This window comes from Montipora foliosa, chromosome 7 (assembly GCF_036669935.1).
Source record: "Montipora foliosa isolate CH-2021 chromosome 7, ASM3666993v2, whole genome shotgun sequence".
Classification (NCBI taxonomy): Eukaryota; Metazoa; Cnidaria; class Anthozoa; order Scleractinia; family Acroporidae; genus Montipora; species Montipora foliosa.
Window position 1 is genome coordinate 10,352,149 of NC_090875.1, and position 10,912 is coordinate 10,363,060.

At 41.4% G+C, this 10,912-nt stretch overlaps 1 non-coding gene across 1 annotated transcript; it reads left to right on the top strand.

Moving 5' to 3' along the window:
- Window positions 1–6,704: 6,704 nt before the first annotated feature.
- On the top strand, window positions 6,705–6,777 carry Trnar-ucu (transfer RNA arginine (anticodon UCU)). The gene has a single exon. It is a non-coding gene; the product is annotated as a tRNA-Arg (tRNA).
- Window positions 6,778–10,912: the final 4,135 nt, after the last annotated feature.

Consider the following 10,912-nt stretch of genomic DNA (forward strand, 5'->3'; position numbering starts at 1 on the left):
CTCATTAGTCTTTCTTTCTTATTTTGACAATGTTCTATCAATTAACTGAAAATCGAAGAGTATGTGTTAAATTAATACCAGAGTCATAAAAAAAGTATTAGTTTTGATCGATAGTGCTAACAGAAAATATTGTTTATTTTGATAGATGTGATAAATGTTGTGCGAATGATGGGTTCATAGATTAAAGTCGCGGGGGAGCTAAAAGCTGTGAATATGTGCTTACGGCAAAGTGATCATCATCTGCAATAGGAAGCTAAATTGCTAAATCTGGATATCGGCAGTGCTATCAAATAAAGCCCATCAAGGGTTTCCAGAAGAGATCCTTGTGGATAAACAAAGAAAGACAACGTTTGTGACAGTCAAATTGGAATTGAAGGTACAAGGAAAGGGATTATGGTGATCAATCTTTAGGGAAATTCCTTGGCCACAATTTGCCTGGTAGTATGATTTCCAGCTTCCATTGTTTCTTAAAGAATAAAAACAATATCGGAAACTATATTAAACGAATCTATTTTTAAAAAATTAAGGCCAGGGAAAGTTTTCTAGCGTGCGAAAATCCTTTATAAATCTCGTTAGTTGAACGTTTTACATGGTACCTTACAGCTAAATTAGAAACAAGACCTTTTGGTAGCACTGACGCTTACTTCACCTTTTGACAAGAGCAGAACTATTTCCCGAAATATTTCCTTTTTCACGCATCTCTTTAGCTCTATTACGAACGTTGCCATCACAGATAATACTGAATTCTTGACTTAAGACTGATTAACATTGTTAAGTAATCTGTTCATCCGTGAATGAGAGTTCACGCCTGCCGAAGGCATTACGCTAGCCAAAGATTTCGAATGAACCAATCAGAGCAGCAGATTGCCTTGGTAGGGTTGAATCCTCATTCACGGATGAAAAGATTGCAAAACAGCTGAACTGTTCTCGGATTTTCTTGTTCTTCACGTCACTTACGAGCACTAAATAATATTTATGTGAAGTAAATATCATTAGGCTGTATGGAATTGTCAATTTTATCGGTTCTCGGAGGTGACGGGTGCGGAGCCTTCGCTGCGATTAAGTCGGTATAAACGAGTACTGATTTCACTATATAACAAGGCCTTAAAATGGCTTATGAATCGACACAAAACAAAAGTGAACAACATATTTGAGACAGGGAAAGTTTATTGCAAGGAAAAGACTTTTCAACTTAACCCTTTTCAGTATTAAACTGTTACATGATAGTTATGCATTGCAAAATCGCGTTGTGAGCTTGGGGCGCTTGTGAGAGAATTGAAAAACGCCTGCGACAAACCATTTAAGTTCGCATAACTGTGATCGTAAATTTTGCAAGGCTACGCTTACCATTGGCCTTAAGACCAAGCTGAGACTATACAACAGCAATGTTAAATCTGTCCTACTCTATGTGTCGGAGTGCTGGCATGTTGTGAAATCGGACATGGACAAGATCAGTGCCTTCCATAATGGATGTCTTCGGAAGATATGCCGCATCTTCTGGCCCCAAAAGGTGTCAAACGAAGTCCTCTACCAGAAAACCGGTTGCAAAAACATCTTGCTAGAGGTCAAACACCGCCGACTTAGATGGCTTGGTCATGTTCTAAGGATGGAACAGGGATGGATCCCCAAAATAGCGTTACAGTGGACCCCTGTTGGTAAGCGTAAGCCCGGACGGCCCAAAACAACGTGGCGTAGGACAGCCGAGACGGAACTTAAAGAGATGGGCTTGACCTGGGGCGAAGCGATTAAACTTGCTAAGGACCGCCAGACGTGGCGTCGCCGAGTCGCGGCCTTATTTCCCACCAGGGAAGAAGAGGATAAGTAAGTAAGTACGCTTACCATTAGTTAGTAAAAGGAATGTTTTTTGAGCAGGCGATTGACAACTGTTGTTCGTCATTCACGCACCTAGAAGACGATTCAAGACTTTTTCCGTTTATTTCTCTGTAATGGGACATTCTCTGTAATGGGACATTTCTCTCTATATATATATATACAAGTTAAGGTCTCTCGAGCCAACAGCGCATCTCTGCCCCACAGGAGGATCACAAATGGATTCACAGTCCAAGCCTCGGCGAAATGTAATTAATTAATGAAGTTTGAAAGGACCAAGGACGGACAACCCCTGGAAGACATTTTCATAGGGAGAAAAACTTTTCATGCCCTGAGGGGGATTTGAACCCACGTCCCCCTGGTTACCGGTTGGGTGTGATCACCACTACACTATCAGAGCAACCATGCTGGCTACATGGCCAATCTGGATAGTGAATGGGAATTACGTGGTCATCCCGGGCGCATGTTTTTCCCCAACTAGATGACGCTGGATCAACCAGAACGATGATTCACAGGCGGACGAGAGAGAAGAGGACAATTTGTATACAAGTTAAGGTCTCTCGAGCCAACAGCGCATCTCTGCCCCACGAAAATATGAAACGACTTCGACCTCGCAGTGCCGGAATGAGGTGGTGTGTTTTGCTTGCCGCGAACCTAGACATTTCGCTCGAAATTGTCCACACAAAGAAGGGGGAAAACAGAGCTCGGGGCCTGCCGAGGGCCAGGCAGTCCCCGTAAGACCTGGAATAGTGGCCCAAGAACCAGTGGTCGTCGATGAGGTAAACAACCCTGTGTGTGTAAATAAGGTCTGCAACATCGGACTCCTCATTTTTACTGTAAAAAATACAATAAAATAAAATAAAATAAAGTCTTAGAATGCTACAAGGAAAGTTATCAAAGGATGCAGAGATGTATTTGCACATACTGCTAAATTTGTATTTATATTTAATTCTTGGTTTGCACGTGACGTCACAAAAAATAAAATACAAAACTAAAGAGCTTTTTGAGTTTTTATCTCGATCAGCTACAAGAGGTTTTAAAAATATGTGTTTGCGTGTTTTCAGCTCACCACCGTGCTTCGTTTCGAGAATAGAGCAGTTTGAATTTCAGAGTTTTTCACAGAGCGTGACATGTTGACGGCTTTCGAAACACACGCCAGTTGCATAAAAAAAACATCGATGTCCCTCATGTTTTTTTGGCCTAAACAGCCAATATACCAGGAGATGTGTCTATACGAATGTTTGCTAGCCCATTATACAGCAGAAAGTGTTAAAGACAGCCAAAATAAATTCCAGATGTTTCTACAGGTTTCCGGCTGCCATGTTGGTGTACCTCAGCAGTACACCAACATGGCTCCTCCATACTAAACTCTCCAAATGTGAGTAATATATTTTGCTGAATAACTCAAGTACGGAATATCGCACATCCCTGAGACCTAGACCCTTTGTTTGTTTATTCATCTTCTATAACATTTCCATTTCTTGACTCAATTTCTTAAATGGTAATCATATAAGCGATTTATGTTTTCACTTGCGTGACATGAAACCCAAGAATAGCGGAGCTTCGCGCGCGGGCGGAACACCATAATTAAGAAAATATGGTAAGCAATCGATGCGCGAAATTTTGGTCTTATAGCAATGACGTCATCGACCGTCGGTACGTACGTTGGTGTACTCGCACTGGCTTTTGTTTTCTGTTGCTCACCCTCATGACCTCCGTCTTCCCGATGTTGATTTGGAGACCAGTCTTCTCCGCTCCTTTTGCAACACGGCATAGCTTTTCTTGTGCGTCACGCGCACAAAAAGCTATGCCGTGTTGCAGAAGGAGCGGAGTAGCTGCGTGTCTGTGGAAAAGAAGACTTTTGTCGTCTGCGTAGTCCAGGTCTTCCAACTTCTTCGTGAAATTCCACTGTATTCCACTTCTCCTGCTTGCAGTGGCCTGACGCATTATCCAGTCATCCACCAACAAGATCGTTGGCTACAACAGACATCCCTGGCACACGCCGGTTTGTACAAAGAAGGGTTCGCCCAGCTTCCCCATCATGGATGACTTGGCAGGTGGCATCTTGATACAGTCGCTGGATGATGGTGACGAGCTTTGGTAGAAAATCATAGTGGTGCATCAGTCTCCAGATGACATCCCTGTCGACGCTGTCAAACGCCTTCTGAAAGTCGACGAAGACTGCCTACAGGGGGGTCTGTCACTCCAGGGACTGCTCGATGATGATGCGCGTTGTGGCGATGTGGTCTATGCATGATCTATCTTGCCATAAACCTGCCTGTTCATCCCGACTTGTCTTGACCAGTACTGCTTTAGTCTATCTAGGATGATTCTGGTCAGTTCTTTCCCTGGGATAGACAGCAGCGTGATTGTTGTTGCAGGATGACAGGTCCCCTTTCTTCGGCAGCCTCACGAGGTGGCCTTTCTTCCAGTCTTCTGGCACTCTCTTTTGCTCCCAGATCTTGTGTAGGGTTGTGTGTAGCGTGCTAGTTGAAGTCTGGATGGCTGCCTTCGGAGCTTCAGGTGGTATGCCATCAGGGCCTGCTGCTTTGCCTGACTTCAGTGACTCTATGGCCTTGATGATCTCATACTTGATAGGCGGGCCGGTGTTTATAGCAAGGAGTTGAGTAGGTGGTAGGATGTCTGACGGAACAGATGGTGTAAGTCTGCATATTGCTCTCTGGTCTTCCTCCCTTGAAATGGTATTGCCTTTCTTGTTTTTTGACTGAGCGACTAGGTCTGCTGTTTCTTTCCAGAGAGGTTCCTCGTGATCTCATATAGTCTTTTCATGTTTCTTTGGTCCGCTGCGGTCTCTGCTTCCTGGGTCAGCTCATGAATGAAGTTTCCCTTGTCTTTTGTTGCGCTTCTTTTCATTTCCTGGTTTTTGTCCCAGTAGCGTGCTTACAATTCCTGCTTCTCTTCTTGGACTTGCGTTTGGTTGATCTGGTCTTTTAGTCGTTTTCTCTCGGTAATCAGTGCCCACTCCTTGTGTTTCCTTGTTTTCTTCGCCAGGACTATTTGACATGTCGTCTTCCAGGTGTCGCGCAGACTATGCCACTGCTCCTCAATTGTTTCCTCTGGCAGCTGGGAAAGCACACTGAACTTGTTTTTCAGTTCAAGCTTGGATACTTCTGTTTTTGCTCTTTCAGGCTAAGGATGTGAAATCGGACAGTTGGCTGTAATCGGATACCTGATATCGGCCAGTTACATTAGCCAATGATATTAAGTGTACTCAGCCTAATTCACCAATCACAGAATTGATCACAATAACCATAGCAACAAGCACTTACCTTACCAAACTGGGGATCTTCCAAAATGGACGATTTTGTAACATTAGACAGTGAAAAATGAATGAATTAATTTTGTTTTATCGGAAATTGTAATGGTTATGATTAATTGGTAACAGGACCTCGTGTCGTCTAATTTGGTCTGTAATCATACTCGTGGTTAAACAAATCGGTACTCCCGCTACGCGTTCGTCCGATTTTGTTAATCGCTAATATGATTACAGACCAAATTGAATCACCTCAGTCCTATGACCATTATAAATTTCACTCGAAAAAGCGATATCACACTGATCGCTCAGTGATTCATGCGATATCGATTTTTAGGGTGAAATTTACCTTGGCATTTACTAGTTAGGCAATGATTTTTTGAATCGAAAAAAGAAAGAAATTGACTTAATTAAGCAGCAATCGGAAACACCAAAACGCAGACAATTCGAAACTTTTTATTTTCACCAACCCTACAAGCAGTAAAAATAAATAACCAGGGAGCTCCGCTTTTAGGCTTGGCTCAATCTATATATTAGAAATAACACGCAAACAGTAGTGACAAACACGGGTAATCGCATAACTAAAAAAAAATCATGTTTCGAATGTGTCCACAGTCATCATCAGAAGAAGCAGTTGAGGAAAAATCTATATTTAAATAGTAAAAACTTAGAACTTATTAAGACTGGTAACTAGTTTAAAAAATAAAACAATAAAGCGACAGTTTTTCACTGCTGATTTTTCAATTAAGCAAAGGTTTGTATTCTCGAATTAAATCAGTTTCCTAATTCTGCAGTGTAAGTCAGAGCGACCACTCGCCAGGAGTTGGAAATTGTCCCATTTTATCTTGTGCCCGATTCTCATTGAGTGCTCCGCAATTGATGTAGAGTAATCACCGTTGGGACTTAGGAGGGCACTGAAATTAACCTTTTTTGCGGTCCAGAAGCCTTCTTTTATTTTTTCCTATGATTCCCAACAAAACACTTTGTAAACAACTTTAGATCTCTCAGATCTACTAAGAGACGAAACCAAGAAACTTATTGACGAAAAAATGAACGCTACGGGATGTACTTGTTTGCTATGAGAAGAAATGTAGTATCTTTTTTGGGGGACGGCAATTAGTGGTCCTAAACGATTTTCTAGTTGTTTCTCTTAAACAATATTAATGTTGTAGGAGAGAATTCCTTTCGGGAAGCCATTTGGTAAAAGAAGCTTTTCAATATCATTAAGGCAAGAACGTAATTTGGCAGGATTGGAGCAAATGCGAAAATACCGATATGTCAAAGGACGGACTAAGTTAATCTTCTATTACAAGGAAAGGTTACGTTTATACAAACGTTGGCCGTGTAGCACTTTTATTTTAAACAGAGTTAACTGAGTATCTGTCCTTGTGTGGGCCCATTTCCATCAGTAGGGCTAACGCTCACATGGTTCATATGGGATAGAAATCGAGCACTTCACATTACACTCTATTCAGTTAACTCTGTTTAAAATATAAGTGCTACACGGCCAACGTTTGTATAAACGTAACCTTTCCTTGTACTTGTACATGTTCATTGCCGTGACTTTAACATCTCCAGTTCCCACGGTCTGCTCCCGTCTGACCTTGTAGCTCAGTCGGTAGAGCGGCGGAGATCTAATCCGAAGGTCGTGGGTTCAATTCCCACCCTGGTCAGAGATTTTCTCTGTCCTTGTGTGGGCCCATTTCCATCAGTAGGGCTAATGCTCATATGGGATAGAAATCTAGCACTTCACTTTACACTCTATTCAGTTAATCTTCTATTAGTTCGGAGTGTGAAATAGTCCCGTTTCCATAAGTGTTTAAATATGGGTTTTTTCGCCAACGGTTACTTCTGATGATGAATGTTGACACATTCGAAACGTTTAGTGTTTTGTTATTATTATGAGATTACTCATGCTTGTCACCGGTGTTTGCGTGTTATTTTAAGAGGGAAATTCCACAATATTTCTATTTAGTTTTTGTGGGTACTGGCTTATACCCACTGAGGAATCCACTATGTCATCGTCAATACAAGTAAGTAAGTAAGTAAGTAAGTAAGTAAGTAAGTAAATAAGTAGGTAAGTTATATTTTTTATTTTTTTTCGACTGAGGACCTATGGGCCAGAAGAAAAGTCCACAGAAAGGAGCTGAAAAAAACAAACAAACAAACAAACAAAAAAAAAAAACGACAAAAACAAACGAGCTAGACCAAGTAGCTCAACCTGAACAAAACAGTGTCGTGAAGGCAGTTTGTACCTCAAACTATTAGATCTGATTAGGAAGCTACAAGAAAGTGCATGACCAGGCTAAAACTATCCAGATCAACGAGCTACACAATAAACTGGAAAATACTTCAGACGAGATCTCGTCGCTTCGCAGTAAAGTGAAAGATCTCGGAACCTTCCTTGAATTCACCGAAAGTCAACAAGACGAAGCGAAGGAAAGGATTGATCAACGCGAAGAGGACCAGTGCAGGCAAGAGGACAAAATTATCAGACAGAGCATATACAGCAGGCGCTGGAATCTTATTTTCCACAGCATTCTCGAATCAGAGGGGGAAATTTACTTAAAGCTAGTCAAGCACGCCTTGGTCTCTAATCTGAATTTGGAGGAAAGGAAAGCGAATTCAGTTATGTTCTGTGGAACCCACCGCCTTGGAAAGATAAAATTGATCTGGAAACCCCAAGCCAAGGCCAATTTATTGTATGTTTCACATGCAGAGCAGACAGATACTTTGCCTGGCGGCAGCGTTTTAATTTCATGGATTCGGGGTAAAGATTGCTGAGGATCTGCCTCACATTGTTCGCGAAATTCGAAGGAGCATTTTAATTCCAGCCCTTAAAAAAGGGAGGAGAGATGAAGGCACCATTGGCGACCGGTTACTAGTCAACGGTAAGAAGTACACGTTCGATACAATCCCTATAAGGTGGCGGTCGGATGTAAATGGTAGTCAACCGGCGCAAGATGATTTATCACCTCCCATGTCAGAAGAAATCAGACAAGTTCAGGAAGAGTAGGTACAAATATGAACTGTAAATATAGATTGATTGATCTCTATATTTCCTAATTCATTTTCATTTAACGGAGTCTCGAACTAGCGCCTAATCCTCCATATTGATCTATTAATTCTAAGACACGATCCAAATCCGATGCCTTTGAACTCAAAAGTTTGTCTTAATTATTGTTGGAAGTATGTTAGTCTCGTGAAAAATCTATTATCCCTCCTAATTACCGATGGCTTATTGTCCTCCTTGTTGTTGTCCTTTCCAATTTTCGCGTGTGCTGTTCATGTCGTTGCCATTTGGTGTAATTTTTTTGTCTCTATTTTGTGATCACTTATACACATACGATGGGTGGATTTTAATGCAGAATAATTGTTTCACCATGACAATTCTGAAACATTTGTTCCTTGAATGTTAGAGGCTTATCAGGGGAAGTTCAACGTCGAGAAACGTTCAATTGGCTTAGGGAAAGAGGTACACTGCACCAATGAAAAAAATTGACCTGTGGAAGAACGAATAGGGATACAAAGCGTTCTTCGGCTGCGACTTAATAGTCGTAAAGCTGGTGTTACTGTTCTGTTCAAAAACAAAACAAGATTTTGCACTGAACAAAAAGTACATAGACCCAGAACGCCATTTTATTAACTGGATATCAAAGCGGCCAACCTGTTATTCACGTTAGTTAATCTTTATGCGCCGAACAAAGACGATGATGATGCTTTGCAAAGCGAAAGGAAGAAAGAAGACTCAAGGCTACGCAAAGTTGACATACTTCGAGAAAAAAAATTGACGCGAGCCACTGCCCCCTCGCTTGAAGGAAGAATTTAGTCAACAGTTGACTGATATACTTAGAAAAAATACATGAACATAAAACTAAGGGAGTTATCCTGCGGTCCAAAATTCCCTGGTACAACGAAGGTGAGAAAAACTCAAAGTACTTCTTTAATTTAGAAAAGCGCCAAAGACGTAAGGCTTTAAGTTAACTTCGCCGTGCTGAAAAAATAACGTTAAGCTCTGACCAAGAAATTCTACGAGAATGTGTGAAATTATATTGTGAGCTATACAGCAGCAAAAGAACACAAAAGTAGTAATGAGGGCTTTGAGTTCTTCCCAAGAGAAAATAGCTTGAGACTGGATGAGGACTGCAAAGCGTCTTGCGAAGGCATTTTAATGCTTAAGTGCGTTCAAGACAATGGAATCAAATACGTCCCCAGGCTCAGACGGCTTCCCTGCTAAATTCTACAAAGTTTTTGGGATGACATCTCTAATTTCTTTGTGGATTCCACCAACTGTTCCTTTCAAAAGGGGAAACTATCCGTGACCCAAACACAAGAGATACTTTCTCTTTTTCCGAAAAAAGAAAAAAACCTCCTCTCCTAAAGAACTGGAGGCCAATAACTCTTTTAAATTGCGAATACAAGATCGCATCGGAGGCGACAGGAAATCGAATGAAACGACCAGAACGGTTTTCTAAAAGGACGCTCGCTCGCAGAAATTTTTTTACTAATTTACGGGCTCTCACTGGTGAATCAATTCAAATTATTTTATAATGATGCGTTCAGCGGTATCCAGAACAATGGTTGGGTTTCGGAGCATTTACTTTAGATGGAGGGGTCAGACAAGGCTGCCCGATGTCCCCTTATCTGTTTAGAATGGCGGCTGAGATATAAGCCAACTTTATAAGGAGAGACGACACAAACTTAGCCAATGCGCCGAAGATACGACATTAATACTCGATGGCTTAGACGGCTCCTTTTTACGCGCACTAAAGGTTTTGGACAGATTTCAAATGATCTCTGGGCTCAAAGTAAACTACGCGAAAACAAAACTGCTTTGGGTGGGTTCAGCAAAAGAAAGAGGCCCAATACAGTGTAACTAGCCAGATATCTCCTGGGTGAGGGGGAACGTTTTTGCATTGAGCGCTTGATTCGCAGCAGACAGAAATGTAATGCTCCGTTCCAATAGGCCATTTCCGAGTTCAAGTCTGCCTCCTCTTCAAAACGAGTCTAAGTGCGAAGTTTTTGCGATGGTAATTAGTTCCACTTTGCATATGAATAAAAAAATATTTTCATAACAAAAACTTCGCACTTAGACTCGCTTTGAAGATGAGGCAGGCCAGAACTCGAAAATGGCCGATTACGATGAAAGGATTAAGGAGATAAAAAATGTGATCGAATTATGGCACTTCCGAAGGCTTACTTTAATTGGCAAAATCACTCTCATTAAAAGTCTTCTGGTTTCCCAACTTGTCTATATTTCAACGCTCCTACCCACCTCCATGGAGGAATTACAAAAAGTCAATAAACTTCTCTTCGAATTTCTTTGGGACGGTAAAGGTGGCAAGATTAAAAAAATGCTCATAGCCAAGGACTACGATGAGGGCGGCCTGAAGATGATTGATGTAATCACATTCAATCAATCTCTTAAAGTCTCCTGGATCAAAAAATACCTTGATCCGACAAATAGGAGGAATTGGAAATTTGTTTTTGATGAAAGTTTAAAGAAACATGGGAGAGACGCAAGGTTCTCGTGTAAACTTCACAAAGACGACATCCCTATGCTAGGGATGCTAGGGATAACTATTAAACCCCTTTGTCCGTGAGGTCCTACAAACCTGTGAGGAGTGACATTTTTCTAACGTCGCGGTCATTACGGATGCAAACATCGCGGGGATCAGATTATCTGGTATAACTCCCTAATTCGAATAAATGACTGGCCCGTATTCCGTAAACATTTGTCGAGCCACGGTATTAGCAAACTTTTTCACTTACCAGACGAAAATGGTACCCTCCTTAGCTATGACGATT